A 6540-nucleotide genomic window follows, 5' to 3' on the forward strand; every position below is an offset into this window, starting at 1 on the left:
AAAAGTGGAAATAAATGTTGCTGATTTATGACGCCGTAACTCGTCTTTAATTCTTGCACCAAAGCACATGGTTGAAACAACTCATCGTTCATCATATTTCAGCTGCATGGTTGTCTGGAAAAGTGGACAAACACATTGACACAACAGACAAACAGGATTTTCTATTAATACAATGCAGCAACCATCCATGCATTTTCTATTATCCCTATCAGGGTTCAGGGAGGCTGGAGCCAATCCCAGCCAGCATTGGAGAGAGATCTCTGGGACTGCCCCATCCGCTCTGACATTGTGCAGCCGAAGCCTCCTGACAGGTACACCCAGCCATCAACAACACACAGTGTTTCTGTCCTGCACACACTCTGTCTGGAGGCGTTAAAGACCTTTACAATAGAGAGCACTCCTTTATGTCCCCTGTGCAGCGCTGCCTACAACAAAAACTCATCTAATCAGGGACAGATTTACACAAGATGCCATTTTAGATCATCTCATGCAGTAATTTATGTAACCTCAAGGACCCTATAGTGCATCTCAGGTCTGACACATAGAGACAAACACCCATTCACACCTACTGGCACTGTTGACCTGCATGCCTTTGGACAGTGGGAGGAAGCCAGAGAGGACTCCACACAGAAAGCAAGAAACCAGGATCCTTTACTTAAGTACCAAAGTATTAGTGCAGAAGCATTATCAACAAAATCTAATGAAAGGAACAATATGTAAGATAGTTGCTGTATTAAATCATAGTAAATGCTTATTATTTATTATTTTGCAGCTCAGATCTAGAAGCCGGTGAACGTTTTAACACATTTCTGGTCGTGGAGCTTTTTAAGTCGGATAGAATCCGACATAAACTCCATTAATCCATTTTGTTTGCTTGCTTCCGTGGCTGTAGTACGTTTTATATCTGGCAATCTGGAGCGTCAACATCAGTCGTGTGTAGGGATCAGAGCGGATCACACAGCAACTCTCAAATGTCAAGAAGCTTGTGTTTCAGTTGAGCACGTTTCCTTAATCTCTGATGACGTTGCATGGTCGTTTTATGATTTAATAGAGTAAATATCTGACATATTGTTCCTTTAGAGTACCAAAAGTAAAAAATACTCAAGGTGTGAGCTGCGGAGGTTTCAGAAGCTGCTTGACCATATAAGCAAAAAGAGTATTGTGGCAAATGAATGGCAGCTGTCGATGGTATATTTCAGTTTAAATACTTTAAACAGGTCAGTAGTTTAGTGCAGTGGTTGAAAAGTCTGGGGTTTGTGAGATGATGAAGGTTGGAAAAAAGAAAACATCAAAGTTCTTCTACTTGTCCCTTTTCTTCTCATTATGTCAAATAACAAGATTACTGTCGACAAGTTTAAGTCCAGTTTCCTGGAAACAGGAGCTCTGCTGATGAGATGTGTCTCTGATGAAAAGGGCCTCTGAGGTCTAATGAGGTGAATTTAGGTTTAATCATCGTCTTGATGATTGTTTAGCTGGATGTTCACCAGGAGCAACAAAAATGAGAGAAAATAATTTGAAAGAGAGAAAAAAGGAGTTTTGATGTATGAACATAATTTTCCTCGCTGTAGCTTCCACGCTGTCTTGATAATTGTTTCATTATTTTTTATTACAAGCATAAAAACATACTTTTTCCAAACAAATTAACAGGGAAGTGAACCCCCGCTGTGACACAGGATTACTATTATTATTTCTTGCAGGCATGCTGTCAGTTTTATGATTTTTTGGGGGGCTAAGAGATTACCTTGTGCTTTGCTCAATAACTCAAAAAGATTTTTGATTTTATGGAACATCTCGTCTCTTCATTTGTATCAATCTTTGAGAGCAGGTTTGACAAAACTACTAAAACAAGCTCAAATCATCCCAAAACACAAACAAATATTCTCACTAATCTCCAGTGAAAAAAGAGGCCTCTTCATCTCTGATGTTTAATAAAAGTTTGCTGCTCTAAATTATTGTTCTGTTTATAGAAATCTCATTTCATCAAGTCTCTTCATCACATACTGGATTATCACTCTATTAATATTATTATTACCAGCTCCTGCATTTTGCTGCATTGAGCAGGAAATGGGCCGTCGACTTGATATGCATACACATGCTGAGGGTGGATGGGTTTCGTACTTGCTGCCAAGAGCATGATGGGTTATGCTCGAGCCCCCTCAGAAGGCCTGAGCAGGTGAAGACAATGTCTCATAAAGAAGATGATGTGATACTTTATTGATCCTATGTCTTAGTTTCTTTTATTTTACTGTACAAATGCAAGTTTTTTCCATCAAAAGAAACACTGTTTTGTCACAAATGCAAGTTTTTTCCATCAAAAGAAACACTGTTTTGTCATATAATAGACATGAAAATACCACATGAATGCTGTATAAAAGAAATATTACAGTGTTTTAATGTACAATTAACAGTCTATAATATAAAAATGCTACTTTATTCTGTATAAACTCCCATATAATGCCATATAATGTTCAGATTTGTGTTATTTAGTGAGCTGTAGAGGTTATGGTGTGCGGACTTTCTTTGTGTCTCTTTCCAGTCTTACACTACGCTAATGATATAATATAATAACAAACACAAGAGGAGGGTGGTAAAGAAACGGTTGAATGAATTGCCAGTGCTGACATTTTCATGTTGAGGTTACTGTCCATGCAGCACAAATAACACATTTTCCATTTAGTCTACAGAGTCTGTTCTGCTCCTTCAACACGCTTCGACGAAGCTTCGCTTGCACCTCGTGGGACCAGATGAATCAACTTTGGCCACAGATCGTGCGGTAACCTCCTAATAAGATATAAAGAGGTGAGAGAAGCGCATTGAAATTCAACACTGTGCCTCCATGCGTGCTGCTCCGAGGACAAAGAAGAACTATGCCAGCATGAAGCTCTCATAATGAAACCTCTGCAGAGGAAGGCACGTCGTCAGAACAAGATAGAAATCATTTCAGCGACAGAGAACGTGTGCTATAAAGACAGATTATATATATTTAGAATACAAGCTCTTTGTGTAATCATAGGTCTGCTGGATTACAGTCATTACTGCTGTGTTTAATTGTGACAGACGTGGGAAGTAAGGATGCTGAGGCTAAAAACTGTTAACTTTGATGAGTTATTTCACTGTATATGTGTTGTGCACAAGCATTTGTGGTGAAGGTTTGACTTTTTACTTTTTACTGTTTATTAACAATATATTAACAACCTAATTTCCAACCCAGATTAAGGCAAGACAGGTTGTTGGCTCAGTCATACACAAACACATCGAGGTGTTTTAGGGAGTTTAGAGTGTCTCACTTACATGGTCGGACAGGTTGAGCCAGCTACAGCCTGAGTGAGTCATGTACGGTGACACATATAGGCCATTAACACAACAGAATGTGTGATTTGGTTGAAGATCTAAGTGATGAAATATATCTGTTAACTTCAGCCTGCTCTGGTTTTTTGAGGTTTAAAAGTAATGTCCGCCTTGATTCTACATTTACAGCTGAAACATCCATGGCTGTGAAGTGAATAGAACTCGCCTGTTCAGATTATATTAAGGCTTAAAGTTATGCAGAATTAACAGCGTGGCTGCTTTGATCCACGTCTTTGCTGATTTTTAGATTAGCCGGGAGACGAAAGAAGCAGGACTACCAAAGATGGCAGCAGCCGGAGCAGCATATTTTGAGCTTCAAAACGGCTGTTCAGAAATCTTTGGGTGGTGTCGTTTAGCTCAGTTGATGGAGCATCCGCCCCATGTACGAAGGCTCAGTCCTTGCCACGGCGGCCCAAGGTTCAAATCCGACCTGTGGCTCTTTGCTGCATGTCATTCCCCATCTCTCTCTCTCCCAATTTCCTGTCACTCTTCAGCTGTCTCTATACAATGAAGGTTTAAAAAGGCTAAAAATTATCTTTAAAAAAAAGAAAAACGGGCACATAACTGAATAAATGAGCTTCATTAGATCTCTAGTTTTCATGCATTAGTCCAATGATCCTGCCTGTGTTGATATACAGTATGTTGGTGTTCATGTTTTATGCGAAACACTGTAAAATTGTTATTTACAACATAGAGTACATGCAAAAGCAATGAGCACTAAGACTAGACTAAGTTTCTTTCAGCAACCTCACTCTGACTGACTTCCAACATAACTGCAATGGCTTTCCCCAGTTGGGGGGATCGGTGCCTTGCTCAAGGGCACCCTGGCAGCCCAGGAGGTGAAACTGGCACCTATCCAGCTACCAGTCCATCTTCCATATTTAGTCCATGTGGGACTTGAACTGGCCACCCTCCGGTTCCCAAGCCAAGTCCCTATGGACTGAGCTACTGCCGCCATTACACGTCATTACATCACTAAGTGTTGCAGATGTAAGTGTTTCTTTAATTTATACGCTGGGATGTGAACTGTTACTTTGGGAATCTGAGAGACTTTTCTTTACACGTTACATTCACTGCTGTGACTGAGCCTGAATTGAATTGGAGCTGGTGGGTGAAGTGTCTCCAGTGTTGCATGGAGTTGCCAAGTGGACCAACGTGTCAAGAAGTAATAGTATTTGTAGCAGCAGTGATACACGGAAGACAAGCTGTGATTCCTCCTCCTGTGTGGAGGCTGTGTGAGACATCTCAGAGGTTATAGTAGAAACCCACAACTCAGATGCAGCCATAATAGATGGGACCGCCCAATGTTTCACAACACTGCTTGGTTTTAATTCGTCTAATCATGACCAAGCTCGGGTGATCAGAGGTGTCACAGTGCACGGGGTTTTCATGGGGTGGACCAGCTTGAAAGAAATCCCCCCTCAAGCCAGGGCTGTTTTCCAAGGCTGTAAGTGGGCACAGGCCATCAAAGTGACGGCTTGTTACCATGCAGCTGTGCCAAGGAGGTGTTTGGCAACGGTCAGGATGTCTTTGTCGACCTAGAACAGCATCTTTAAATAGGGGAGTCGAAGAACATTTGGTCAGATGTGATGGTACTTTAGTATGTCACAGATGTAATACAGGGTCAAGTATATGTCTTGAGGTCACTATAGGAATAGTGTTAAACCTTAGATTATTATAGGGACTCTGCATTAAGATTATCACGATGCTAACTGGGGTCAGAGGACAGGGCTGTCTAACTCCCCAGATTGGTACATAACATATAAGCCTAGAAAACGATGTCGGACCACCAAGTGTAAACATATTTTCTTGTTTTTGGCACTATTCTGAGGGCATATAAACGAGCCAGAGAGGATAGCTTCTTCAGAATTGAGGCAGCATCATTTCATGACAAGCATATTGATGAATCCTCCATTGTCCTTGATCAAGCTTCAATAAACCTTTCAGCCATAAGGGGATCTTGGACTCCTCCTGCGCTTTCTTTCCACTGACTGAACTGACCATCGATTCAGTACTGGTACAGACTGCGGGCAGAGCTGTGCTGTAGTTATGGCTCAGAAAGCAGCAGAAAAACCAATACATCTTCGTAAAAGGCCATAAGAGATAAATGCAAGCCGATATATGTGGAAAAACAAATCAAGGTCAAATGTCTCACACTGTAGTCACAACAGCTAAATGTATTTAATGTATGCATCTAATGGATCTAATGGATTTAATGGCATCCTTGTCAATCATCTTCTCAAGAGAGAAAAGTGTTTTTTTTTTTTTTTGTTTTTTTTAGGGCTAAGGCAGCTTTACCAGAAATAACAAACTGATAAACTGATGGTGTTAGTGTGTGTGTGTGTGTGTGAGAGTGTGTGTGTGTTCTAAAATACTTTTAATAGAAATCAAATTAGACAGAGCGAGTGTGGCAAAACTGATCAAACATGCATATAAAATAAGTTTTAAACAGGAAAATAATATAATAGGAATACTGTACATTTATTATATTTAATTAAAATAGAGTTAAAATTTAACACAAACAGACAAAAACCTGCAAATATTATCAAAATAAAATGTATAATTACTGCTAACTGATTAGGTGATAGAAGCTTAATCTTAATATACCAATTTTGCTTAATGAATATTTATTTATTTATGTATTAAACCTGACGATGATTACGTGTCATGTTATAATGCATCCGGTAACAAAATTCCAATAATATAACTCTTACTATTTTTTAAACTTTAATTACATTTTGATAGAATTTCTGTACCTACTACTTAAGCACATGTGAAAGCAAGACTTTTACTGGTAATTGAATATTATTATTAGAAAATAAAGGTTAATTGCAGACCAACAGAATTCATACTGAACACTGTTTAAGTGCTTTTTTCACAGTGTTTTTTAGTCAAGTGTTGTTGTACTTGAGGTTGCTATCTTACGTAGAGATATACAGTATGTTCAGGCTGTCTGCGTCACTAAATGACATTACTGTGGTGCTGACCACAGGTTTTCATCCACACTGTGCAGCCACTGTCACTCGACTTGTGGGTGCAGTGAGTCAATTTCTGTCTTTTCAATATAAAGTTGCATTTGTTTACTGTTTTTAACCGCTCCTCTTTAGCATATTTCTTTTATTTAATCACATTTCATGCAAACAAAAATGATTTAAAATGCTTTTATTCATTCATTTCTTCATCTTAAACCTC

Source organism: Larimichthys crocea, chromosome XXII, assembly GCF_000972845.2.
Source record: "Larimichthys crocea isolate SSNF chromosome XXII, L_crocea_2.0, whole genome shotgun sequence".
NCBI lineage: Eukaryota > Metazoa > Chordata > Actinopteri > Sciaenidae > Larimichthys > Larimichthys crocea.